The sequence below is a fragment of the Microtus oregoni genome, unplaced genomic scaffold (genome assembly GCF_018167655.1).
Source record: "Microtus oregoni isolate MIOR12 unplaced genomic scaffold, Mior012 000041F_ref0000270, whole genome shotgun sequence".
Lineage (NCBI taxonomy): Eukaryota > Metazoa > Chordata > Mammalia > Rodentia > Cricetidae > Microtus > Microtus oregoni.
This window is the reverse complement of record NW_024543208.1, coordinates 8,670,782-8,684,312: the sequence shown is the minus strand read 5'-3', so window position 1 is coordinate 8,684,312 and position 13,531 is coordinate 8,670,782. Positions and strand designations below refer to the sequence as shown.

The window sequence follows — 13,531 nt, the reverse complement described above, 5'->3', positions numbered from 1 at the left end:
TGCTAGTGACGGGTGTAGCTGAAGTCAACATGACAGACCCTGAGAATAACGCAGCCAGCAGGGTGACCCTGTGCCTGTCCTTAGAGACACATCCAGAAGATGAGAAAGGAGAGCTGTGACTGTCAGATCCCATACTGTCAAGAGAGGGCCAAGGTGCCCACTGTGACGGGAGGACTGGAGAACCAAATACACACTGAAAGAAGCCTGTACTTCTCCTTCGCTGTCAGACTGGAAGGCAAGCCTGCCCATGAGGCAGAATTTCTCTCTAGAACAACTGTCCCTTTGCATAACAGATAAGACCCAGAGTGGTGGGGCACAATATCTCCATGTGTGCCTCTGTCAGGAACACCCCACAAGCCTTGGGTTCCTCCACCAGCTCCCACAGGGCAGAGCAGGTATGGGCGCTGACAGAGTGTGTTCTAAGAGCATGGCTTGTGCCTGACCCAATGGCTAGCTAGCAAGCCTATGCTCCCACGCACAGTATCTCAAGTTTTAAGTGTTTGTGTAAGATGACAGCCATTTCCAAACCAAGAGTCAGAATGCCTTCAAAACACAAAATGGACTATTATAAAGTCAGAAAAGAAAGACTAAAAGAGCTCTTAAACTACTGTTGGGAAAGACATCTAAGAAATCATTGAATGAAAACTGCAAAATGCAGAACAGACCATGCTGGTACTTACGCGAAAGGGGTCACACAGAACTTTATGTTCTATATGAAACTACTCCACTGCACAGGACATCGATAATACTAGTTAAAAACAGGGCCCAGGGATCAGATTAGAACGTCTTTTTAGGACACATCCTTTATGTCCTTAAAATTCAGAATCTGAACCACACACTACACAAAAGCTTAGTGAGGAAGATCGTAAGAGCAGGCCGTTCAGTCAGTGAAAAGGAGAAGTCATACACAGAGGCAGGTAGGTCAGGGTCAAAATCCACTCTATATCTTCAGGGCAGTAGGCAAGTGACTGGCATTCCCCAGGCCTGTTTCCTCAGTGGACACTAGGATAATATCCACTGTCTCAACTTCTTGAGAATCACAGCAAAATGAACCTGTGAACCCAGTGGGCAGCAGTTTGACAGCCGGCCACCTGAAGTCTTGAGAGGCCTGACCACCATACACAGTGTGCTCTAACTATTGGTTCCCCTTGAAATTCTGATTGCATCACCACTGCATCCAGAAAAAGACCGTCCTCTTTGTCTTTCTACTCCGACACTGTAGGAAGAAACTGTGGCTTCAGGGAAAAGGAAGCGTTTCAGCTCCTGAAAGAGCTCAGAAAGGCAGTCAGATTTCAGGAAAGCCTATGCAGTCCCCCAACTCCTACCCCACCTGCTGCTGGGAGCTCCTTTCCCCTTTTCAAAAGTTTCCCCCAGTACAAACTTCAGAAGCAAGAAGACAAAGTAATTCCTAGGCCAGGGGCTAATCTACCAGCAAAAGCTAAGAAATAGGCACCTGTGTACTGTTTGGACTCATGTGAAGAATGTCAAACTCTTCTTTCAACTTTCAGAAACAAAGTTTGCTTGCAGACAAAGACCTGCAGGTTAAGACTTCAAATGGGAAAAGACATTTCCTGACAGTTCTAAGCAACCACACAGGGCTACAGGAGTCAAAGTGCAGAAAATCTGACCAACCTAACTTTGGGTAAGCAAAGTCTACAAGCCAATGATGGTGACTGCTCAGCACTGACCGCTTGCTGGAGCCATTTGCCCTTCAGTCCACTGCACCCGTCACCCCTCTGCAGCCGTCACCCCACTGCTCCCGTCACCCCACTGCACAGGTCACCCCACTGCTCCCGTCACCCCACTGCACCCGTCACCCCTCTGCAGCCGTCACCCCACTGCTCCCGTCACCCCACTGCACCCGTCACCCCTCTGCAGCCGTCACCCCCACTGCACCCGTCACCCCACTGCTCCCGTCACCCCACTGCTCCCGTCACCCCCACTGCTCCCGTCACCCCACTGCACCCGTCACCCCACTGCACAGGTCACCCCACTGCTCCCGTCACCCCACTGCACCGGTCACCCCACTGCACCGGTCACCCCACTGCACAGGTCACCCCACTGCACAGGTCACCCCACTGCACCCGTCACCCCACTGCACCCGTCACCCCACTGCTCCCGTCACCCCCACTGCACCCGTCACCCCACTGCACCCGTCACCCCCACTGCACCCGTCACCCCACTGCACCGGTCACCCCACTGCACAGGTCACCCCACTGCACAGGTCACCCCACTGCACCCGTCACCCCACTGCACAGGTCACCCCACTGCACCCGTCACCCCACTGCTCCCGTCACCCCACTGCACCCGTCACCCCCATTTTGATGTGGGAGTGTCATATCAACCTGTTGATTTCATTGGTTAATAAACAAACTGCTTGGCCTCATAGCTTAGAACATAGGTGGGTGGAGTAAACAGAACAGAATGCTGGGAGGAACAGTAAGTGAGCTCAGACTCCACAGCTCTCCTCTCAGGAGCAGACGCCTCAGAGAGACGCCATGCCCCGCTCCCGGGCAGACACACACGCCATGAAGATCCGACCCAGGATGGATGTAGGCTGGAATCTTCCCGGTAAGACCGGTGCTCACAGATTATTAGAGATGGGTTGATCGGTATATCAGAATTAGCCTGTAAGGGCTAGAGCTAAAGGGCCAAGCAGTGTTTAAATGAATACAGTTTGTGTGTTGTTATTTCGGAGCATAAGCTAGCCATGTGGGCAGCCGGGTGCTGGGGATGCAGCCCCGCAGCTCTTATTACTATACCCATTTACACCCATCACCCCACTGCACCAGTTACTCTGGTTTCATCCAAACAGCCCTGTGGCTATCACTTCCCTATAGAAGGAAGCCCAGAGAGAGGGGTGACTGGCTAAAAGTCACCCACCCCCACTGGTTGGTAACACTACCATTCAGTTACAAAGCTAATCTTCTGATCCACTGCCTGTTTCCAAATAATAAATAATTATGAAAAGACAACTGAGATCAAGACTGTGAATCAGAAATCTGATGACCAAAACAATTTAAAAACTTCCTTATAGCCAGGCGGTGGTGGCGCACGCCTTTAATCCCAGCACTTGGGAGGCAGAGGCAGGCGGATCTGGGTGAGTTCGAGACCAGCCTGGTCTACAAGAGCTAGTTCCAGGACAGGCTCCAAAACCACAGAGAAACCCTGTCTCAAAAAAAAAAAAACTTCCTTAAGACCATAACTTCAGTTTTCTGAGGGTTGTTCTAGCATCATCTTGCTCCCCCAAATCAATCCAAATTGAATGACAGCAGCCATTAATGCTAACTCTAAGAACAAATATCAGTCAAATGTCTCCGGGGAAAACCTGGCTACTCACCGTCTTGTAGATGTGCTCAGTGGGGCCAGCAAAACTCCTGCTGCATCCTTTCCTCAAGGAAGTAGATGCGGAGTTTTAGGTTGAAGTTCTCCTTCTTCAGCTCAGTGATCTGCTGTAAAACCAGTACAGGAGAGTCACTTGGGTGCAGCAACTGGGCCAAATACCAGAAGGAGCTGACCCTGATTGAAATGGTACCAATCCACCAGGGTCCCACTAGCCACAAGCAGAAGAGCATCAGCATGGATAGCGACGGAAATGAACAGTGAAAAAGAATGTATGGCTATGGAAAAGCAATGGAAAAGGAGGAAAGGAAGAGAAGGAAGAGACTAGGAGATGGGGCTGGGATACTAGGATAGCATTAGGTGGAAGGGAAGAGGAAGAGAGACAGAAATAAAACACAGAGCAAACAATTCATCTAAAGCACTCCAGCCTGCAGTCATTAATGTGAATTCCATCAAGGAGTCAATCAGAATAATCTAAGTTGAAGGATTGTGCAAAACAATAGACCTGAATTCTTCAAAAACCCTAATGACATTCTAGTAAAAATGATAGGGCAAGTCTTCTAAACAAACTGAGGTTACAGAAACAAGACTGGCAAGCATAATGGAAGACTCTCAAATGTTTAAATATTTATTACATATGGAAATGATAACTATGGGAAATCAGAAAACAACTTTGTTAGGTTGTAACATTATGATTTTCTAGAAGAGTGTCCTAAAAAGATGACTCAATGCCAAAGTACATAGGGTGCTGTGTGTAGTATCTGCCACTAAGAGTGCTAGAAGAGGAAAAGGAAAATACATCAAATGTAGGACGTTAACTGGTAAATTGACAGTGATCTATAATATCACAACTTTTCTCTAAGTTTAAATTTTGTCAAAATAAGGGGGGCAGGGCTATTCTCAAAGTGATTTTTACTGAGACCCAATTGTGCAAACAAATACTGACATGGATCTTAATATGTGGAGCCTCAACTCTTAAGCTACACTGTGAAAGTACCGCTCCTATTGTACACAAGATCAAGGATCACACTGATAGTACATAATTAGTTGGGCTCATATCCTGCTGGGACTCCAGAAACCTAATCTGCCAAGTAGACCTCATGGACTATGAGAAATAGCTGACATTTTGATCCGTTGATCCAGCATTCTGAGCAGACTAACAAAAAGACTAGCATAACCCCAAGGAGACAAAACCTACACACTAAGTTAATTTCCTGTATCAAAACAAACATCAACGCCACGCTTAAACAGCTAAATGTTTTCAAAGTCCTCCTACCACCCCCACACTCTGCTTCTTTGCTTCACGCTTTAAATCTCTGCCTGAGAATTGGGGTGGGGGTATTCCTCTCCTCAGAAGTGTTGTCAGGAATAAGAGAAACACAGGTAGAAAGAGACTTAAAATGAGTCTACAATGATAGTTACCTGGTGCAGAGGAAAAGTGGGTGGCACTGGGAATATCAATGACTCCTTTGGGGTGGTAAAAACACTCTTTCTTATCATTCATTGATAATGACTGCCTGTGGCATTTAGTTTTTGTTAATTCACTGAACTATTCACACATGTGTAGCATGTATCTTATGTAGTCTTAAAGGGTTTTAAATGCATGTATCTTAAAGAACTTTAAAGAGTTCTTAAAAATCAAATAATAGGTGGATAATTTAAATTACTTAAGCCAACAGTCTATGATTAAGTAAATCATGGTATGTCCACTCAGTGGAGTATTACAAAGATGTAACAGAGAATGAACAGTTCGTGTACTTAAATGATGTTATATGCAAGATGTATTGTTAAACAGAAACATTATGACATATATTATACAGGACAGACTACTGATTGCATAAAAGAGGAGACAGTAAAATGGGAAAAGGAGAGACGATGAAAAAGTACAACATTCCAGTCAGACCCAGCCTCTATTTCTTTATCTCTAATATAAGAATAATAAAATCAATCTCATGCGTTTCTGTGAGAAGAAAGTAAACATATCTGACTATGTAAATATGTGAAACCTGGGCCAGACATGGTAGTACATTCTTGTAATTATTCAGGAGGTGGATGATGGAGGATAGTAAGGTTGGACAGCCTGGGCAACATAGTGACACTGTCTCAAACCACTTCCACAAAAGAATGTAAAGCTGTATGTCTTGAAATGAATTCATCAGAAAATGAACAGCACACAAACAGATGTTAAAAAGAGAACCAAATAGAAATTGTAAATTGGAAAGCAGCATTGCCATTTGACTAGCCAGTAGATTAGCTATTTGGAGTAGACCCAAAACAAAACAAGCCCAAATTCAAATCAATAAAACTCCAACAGAAAAGAGGCCAAAAAAATCCCCTTGAAAATCATTAATATGAATGCTGAGATAAAATTCTAAATAAAATTCTGAGATAAAACATTAGATAAAATTCTAATGTTTATCAGAGTTTCTGAAATAGTTTTTGAAATATTAAAAGAAATAAGAGAAAAAAGACGTTTCAGGGAAAAGAATACCCAAAGAAATAATTTAAAGCATTCTATTTGGAAAATGGCTTAGGACCTCCCTCACACCTAGACAATGGTGCACACTAAAGACAAAAACAATGATTGACAGCCTGAGAAATTTAGCATATTACATGCAAAGGTCAGGGTAGGGGGGTAAAAAGGCAGCAGATTTCTCCATCACAACTAGAGAGGCCAGGGCATGGGAAGCATTACAGGTTGAAGGAAACTGTCATGCAAAACTTTCCATCCAGGAACAACACTGAGGAATGAAGGTTATAAAACAAGGAACTCTCAAATGCAAGAAAATGAAGACTCATCAGCAACAGACCTGCTCTAAAGGAAATGACAAAGGAAGTTCTTCAGATTGAAAGGAAATGATACCAAATGAAGTGTAGAGCCCTGGAAGTGGAAGGAAAAGGAATGTAAATTGTTAATATCTGCACATTCAGTTACAGAAACTATTCAAATGAAAAGCCCGCAAACTCTTTAAAATACATGTGACTGCTGAAGTAAACCAAACAGTCTAGATAGAAGTGTGAAAGTGTGTTAATATAATTAATTTGGGAGAAGGCAATAGTCACATTTTCCACATCTTACTTATGGTGAAATGGAAAGAGGAGTGAGGAGACATAAAGGGCAAGGGAGGGAGGGAGGGAGAAAGGGAAGAAGAGATGGAGGAGGGGAGAGACAAGTCATCCCAAAGCAACCACTAAAATGCCTTAAGGATTAGAAGATAAACTACACAAAGATCTATTTAAAATTTAATCAAATATATTTAATTGAAGTATGAAAAGTATTCAAATACTGTATGTTGTCGGAGTTTCTGTCCTGCCAGGGTCCCGCAATCATTAAGTCCCAAAGAATATCACACAGAGGTCTATATTAGTCATAAACTGATTGGCCCTTTAACTCAGGATTCCTATTAACTCTTATAACTTATATTAGCCCATTATTTTTGTCTATGCTAGCCACATGGCTTGGTATCTTATTCAGCGAGGCAGTCACATCTTACTTCCTCTGTGGCTAGGTCAGGACTGCCGACTAAACTTTCCTCTTCCCAGAATTCTCCTGTTCTTGTCACCCTGCCTCTACTTCCTGCCTGGTTTCCCCGCCTATACTTCCTGCCTGACTACTGGCCAATCAGTATTTTAGTAAAATACAATTAACAGGGTATAAACCATTGTCCCACAGCAACTGTAAAAGAGATTTGAAAAGAAAATAAAGAATTAGAAAAATTTTTACAATTTTATGTCAAAAAAATTAAGTCAAAATACATTGATGCACATTAAATGATGAAATAAACACCCCAGTTAAAATACAGAGGCTGTTAGAACAGATTTTAAACCCAATTATGAGGCTGATAAGACAGCTAACAAGTCAGGACAACCTGATCTCTAACCCTAGGACCCACATGGTAAAAGAATAAAACAACTCCTACAAGTTGTCCTCAGAACTTCACACTAATGCTTGTAGCACACACGTGTATACACACACATACACACACACACAAACACAAAATAAATGTAATATTTAAAAAACAAATTGTGTCTTATATACAAGAATTTATGGGAGAACATGAGGAGGAGAGGAAGGGAAAACTGGGATTGGTATGTAAAATAAAGATTGTTTAAAAAAAGAAATTTATTCTATATACCTAAGAATAGAAGTAAGTTAAAAAATAAACAAAGAGGGTTGGAGAGACAATTCAGTGAATAAGAGCACTGGTTGTTCATCTAGAGAACCCAGGTTTGATGCTCAGCACCCACATGGTGGCTCAAAATAATCTGTAATTCCAGTCCCAGGGGATCCCCTTTTTCTGGCCTCTGAAGACACTGAATGCACATGGTATACAGACATACAAGCACCCATGCACATAAAATAAAAATAAAAGTTAAAAATATTTTCAAATGAATAGAAAAAAATACAGTGTGTGAGCCCTAACTACAAGAGAGCTATGATAACATCAAAACAAAGATTCAGTCAAGAACAAGAGGGATGTGACATGATGATGAAAAGCAAAGATCCCAGTGTGCAGAAGTCCAGGACTTCAGTGTCAGATTCATGAACTGTTACTGTTGGAGATATCAACATGCCTATCTCATTAATCCACAAAAGTCAGAAAGAATGCATACGAATTTTAAACAATACTATGAACCAGCAGGTCTAACTTATTTACATTCAGGAGACACTAACGGTGCACTCAAGTCAGCAGGGACATTGCCAAGATATTCTAGGTCACAAAACAAACCTTAACATACTTAAAAACACCAAAGCCAAACTATGGTCTCTGACCAAAATGCCATTATACCAAAAGTCAGAAACTAAAAAAAAAAAAAAAAAAACAGTAAAAAAAAAATACTTAACCAACACACTTCTGGCCAGGCATGCATGGATCAAAGAAGTAGTAATGGAGAAAATTAGAAGACACTATGAATTAAACAAAAACAAAAATATGATGTATTAAAAATAGCTGGACACAGTGACAGCAATGCTGAGGAGGAAATCTCTAAGCCAAATGCTTTAGGAAAGAAAGATCTCAAGTCAACAATTGAGGCCTCTAGCTCAGAAGCAGGAAAATAAGCAAAATTAACCTAAGGAAAACAAAATTAAGGACAAAATAAATATAAAACTAGAAACTGGTGAAGTAGAAAGGGGAAAAAATCCAAGGCCCTACTGCAGCTAGGGTCTGTGTTGATAGTGGTGGTTTGTTGCCATGAGAGCCATTTGGATTCCCAGGGTCTGGGCCGCAATCTGGGACCATGTTGGTGTCTGAGGGCCATGCTAATGCTGGAGCCAAACTCACCAGTGTGGCCTGTGCTGCCACCTGGGGCCACGGTGACATACAGACACAGGCTGCTACACAAGACCATGGTCCATGTGGCCAGTAGGGACCACTCATTGGTCTGGGGTCTGCAATGCAACCTGTGGAGTGCTGGAGTCCAGGGGACATACTGTAGCCAGGGCAGTATATAATGACCTGAGTGGCCTGTGCTACTACTCGGGGCCATAGGGTCATCAGGGCCCAGGCTGCTGCCGATGGCCACATCTGAGTCTGTGGCCCTATTGCAGCAGCCAGGGTGTGTGTTAATGTCTGTGGCTCCTGTTGCCATGAAGGCCATGCGGATTCCTACGTTTGGGGCTGCCATCTGAAGCCATGTTCATGTCCAAGGGCCACGCTGGTCTGGGTGGCCTATACCACCACCTGGGGCCATGGTGACATCTGGTCCTGGGTTGCTACCAAAGACCATGTCTGGGTCTGTGGTCCTACTAAGTTGGAATCTTGTTGAAGTCTGTGGCCTAAGTTGACACCAAAGACCATGTGGATGCCCAGGATCAAGTCAGTCACCCGAGTCCATATTGGTGGCCAAAGGACATGCTACAGCTGGGGCCATGGAGATATGAGTGGCCTGAACCCAATGCCATGGTGACATCTGGGTCAGATTTACAGCTGAGAGTCATGTGTGGGACTGTGGCCCTAGCACAACCAGCATCTATTTGTCTGAGTTTACTGTTACCATTGAAGGCCATGTAGATGCCCCAGATCTGGGGCCATGTCAGTGTCTGAGGACCACACTGACATGGGGGCTGTGCTGATCTAAGTGGCCAGTACTGCGAGTTGGGTAAATAGTAACATCCAGACTTAGCTGCTGCTGAGGACTATGTCTGGGTCCATGGTCCCATCAAAGCCAGGGTCTGTGCTGCTACCAAAAGTTACACAGAATCCCCAGGGCCAGGGATACAACCTGTGGCCCTCTTGGTGTCTGGGGGTTGTAAGGCCACCAGTGTCATCCTGATGTGAGTAGCCTGTGCTTCCACCCAGAGACAGGAAGTCATCTGGGCCCAAGCTGCTGCTGAGGGTCATGTCTGGGTCCATGGTCCTAGTGCAACTGGGGTCTATGTTTCTATCTGTGGCCTGTGTCACTTCAGGGGACATATAAACTATGGGTGACGGAATCAGAAGGCCATGCTGAGCCAGCCCTGCCCTATGTTGGCCCTGGAATAACTGGTCCTGCCCCTTGCTGGACACTGCAGCAAGAGAGCTGTCATTATCCCTGTCATCCCCATTGTGGGCATAGAGGAGCTGGCTCAGCTCCTTGCCTGGAGAGGGTAGCCTCAGTGGCCTGAACTGATCAGCTCAACTACTACCCAGGCCCACAGCTGGACCTTAAGTTGCCCACCTCATCTAGGACCTGCTGGAGCTCTTAAAGGGACTGGTCCTGTGGAACAATAACTGCAGAATCTCCATGACTTGGGGTGGCCACACAATATCCAGGAGCAGTTCCAGTAAGGATCCAGTAGATTGTGTGTAGAAGGAGCTGAGGGCTGCGTTCCTGCCGTCCGTCTCCTGGCTGCCTGGCTAGCTTATGCCCCGAAATAACAACACACAAATTTTATTCATTTAAACACTGCCTGCCCATTAGCTCTAGCCTCTTACTGGCTAATTCTCACATCTAGGTTAACCCATTTCTCTTAATGTGTGTAGCACCAGTCTTACCGGGAAAAATTCAGCATGTCTGACCTGGAGGCTGGCTTCATCGCGTCTGCCCTGGAGAGGAGCGGCATGGTATCTGAGCTCACTTCCTCTTCCTCCCAGCATTCTGTTCTGTTTACTTCACCCACCTATGTTCTAACCTATCAGGCCAAGCAGTTTCTTTATTAATTAACCAATGAAAGCAACGGATATATGACACTTCCACATCAATTGTGAACCAGAAACCAGAGGCCTTGAACCAGACCAGTGACTCATTACAATGAATATTTGCAAGGAAAGTTGATTGAACAAAAGTGTATACTGTCTCACATACCATAACTCCCAATACTACCAGGACAAATGAAGAGGTATTGAAAGGCAGAAAGATGAAGGAGCAAAGAGAAACTTTGCTGTTTTATTTTGTTGTTTTGTTTTTTTTCTTTTTGTTTCTCTTCGTTTTCCTGTTTTTGTTTGATTTTTCTTTTTTTTTTTTAAATTTTCGTTTAGAGACTATTACAAGGAGAGGGGAGTTATGGAGAAAATGGGAGGTGAGTGGAACTGGGGAGCATAATATGAAACTCCCACTGATTCAATAAAGAAATTATGTTAAATATTGTTAATATTATTATTTTAATTATAAACTGGTTGGCCTATTAACTCAAGATTCTTATTAACTAACTCTTACATCTTAAATTAATCCATAATTCTTGTCTGTGTTAGTCATGTAGCCATGTAGCTTGGTACCCTTTATCAGTGAGGCATTCTCATCTTGATTCCTCTGTATCTAGGTGACGACTACAGACTGAGCATTTCCCCTTCCCAGGATTCTATGCTTGTTGCCCTGCCTATACTTCCCAACTGGCTACTGGCCAATCAGTATTTTATTAAACCAATTGTGTTAAATATTAAAATGGGATGGAGGAACAACAATAAAACTTGAGTTTAAAATCTAGTTTTTTTCAAATTTCCACCAAAACTAACAAATCTCTAATAATAGTATCAGAGAGGAAATAAATCACAAAAACATGTATGAGCCCCCAAGTTTCATCCCTAGTTGAATACCCAAAAAAAGGGGGGAGTTGAACTAGGACAAATCAATACAGATTCCACAATGATTAAAACACTAACATGAACAATTCTCTGTCCAGACATCAGATAGCAAACACAACAAACTCACCAGAGGAAAACACAACCTAAACAGTGATGTACCTATCTTCAAAACTGATGTCTTTTAGGGGCTGAGGATGTAAGTCGGTTGGTAGAATAATTGCCTAGCATGTTTGAAGCCCTGGGTCCCATCCCCAAAACCATGTAAATCAGATATGGAGGTACAGGACTTAATGCAACCCTCAGAAGGCAGAGGCAGGAAGACTAGGAGTGTCTTGAGTACATAGTGGGTTCTAGGACAGCCTTGGGCTTTATGACATCTTGCCTCAAAAGAGGAAGGAAAGGAGGAAGGAAGGAAGGAAGGAAGGTAGGAAGGAAGGAAGGAAGGAAGGAAGGAAAAAATATCAAGTTGATGTTTTCAGTAACAATTCCTATCAAATACTTAAATGAAAAGCAATGTCAGCAATGGCCATTCTTTTCAACTTCTTACAGAAACGGCAAGTTGTGGGTCTTCCGCAGCTGGCTTGATAAGAATAACCTACTCTACAAAAGGAGAAAGAAACATTATAGGAAAACTGCAAACTAAATCCCTGGTGAGCACAAACATAAAACCTTTAGCAGAAACTGGAAACTGAATAACCAGATTGCTACATCATTAGTTTGACCCCAGCAATGCAAGGGTAATTCACTGCTCCTCGGTCAGTCCACATGAGGTGCCACACTAACAAAGCAAACAGTTAAAAAAAAATCATCATATCAGCACATGCAGTAAAAGTATTTTACCAAACCAAAAGCATTTGCCATTTGGGACACAGGATGGACTCGGCCAAGCAGGAATTAGAAACTTCATTAACATGCTAACAGTAACTGCAAAGTGTGTGTATCATGCACATAATAAATATCTTGCGAGTGTGTGTTTCCAAAGGAGAAAAACCTTATGCTATTACCGTAACTTCAGGAATTGCTCTTCAACACTACATTTAAAGTCCTGAGGAGTGTAATAACGTGCACAAGTGTGCACACACACTCATGAATACATAAAATTTAAGGTACTCACATTAGATAGAAAAGAGAGCTAAAAGAATCTACAAAAACTTTCTAGTACATAAAAGTAATTATGGCAAGGTCAGCATGCAAATACCCATTATATTTCAAAAGAGTTGGAACAAATGACCATAAACTGAACATTTTAAGCAGCAGCTCCAATAGCTCCAAAAATGAAAGCCTTTGGTATTAGCCTAATAAGACACACAACTGTGTACTTAAAAATACAAAGCATTGGTGACACCTCCACTGTTGCAAGGAGAGGCTGCTTGTTCGTCCCAGCTGCCCATGAACCACTGCTTCATGGCATGCTGTAAAAAATGGACATACAAAACACACAGAGAAATGACTGCTGAACTTGACTAAAGGTGAGATGATTCAGGGTTCCTGCTTTATGAAAGAGTCTGCAAGATATCTGCAGGATACAGTGACTGGCAAACTGCCAATATAGGCGGAACTGTCTTTAAAATGTCCTGCTTCATGGAAAAGTCTGCTGCATTCTATGGGCCTGTAGGCTGAAGATAGCTGACCCAATGGTACAGAAGAACATTGGGTGACTATACAGGCAGCGAGATATCTCTTGTCAATTCTAGAGTTTTAAAAGTTGTATACTTCCTATTTATTTAGATAATATAATATCCTTCTGAAGTCTTTGATGGAGTTAAAAAATTTATAGTTATAGTTTTCCTTAGTTATAATAAAAGATAAAGTAGATATAAATATTATAATGGAAATTCTTGCTTGATAACTGTTTTGTTATATGTAATTTTACAATGATAAAGCCTTCCTTTATTGTTTAAACAAAAAAGGGGAAATGGTGTAGGAGGTCCTTCTGAGCATGAGCAGCTTTCATTGGTTAATGAATTTAAAAACTGCCCTGGTATGATAGGGCAGAACTTAGGTAGGCGGAGAAGAGGAAACTGAATTCTGGGAAGAAGAAAGCAGAGTCAGGGAGTCACCATGGAACCACCGCCAGAGTAAGACATGCTGCCAAAACTTAGCCACTGACATATGGTGGTACACAGATTAATAGAAATGGGTTAAACTAAAATGTAAGAGTTAGCCAATAAGAAGTTAGAGCTAAT

At 42.9% G+C, this 13,531-nt stretch overlaps 1 protein-coding gene across 4 annotated transcripts in view; it reads right to left on the bottom strand.

Moving 5' to 3' along the window:
- Positions 1-13,531, bottom strand: part of Cdk5rap2 (CDK5 regulatory subunit associated protein 2) — a 191,490-nt gene that overhangs the window by 157,994 nt on the left and 19,965 nt on the right. For 3 of the 4 annotated variants that reach the window (XM_041632521.1, XM_041632522.1, XM_041632523.1), the window contains exon 4: positions 3,341-3,452. The exons of the other annotated variant lie outside the window; for it this stretch is intronic. The gene's annotated coding sequence lies outside the window, so the exon portion shown is untranslated. The remainder of the gene's footprint in view (positions 1-3,340; positions 3,453-13,531) is intronic. 4 annotated transcript variants of the gene reach the window in all.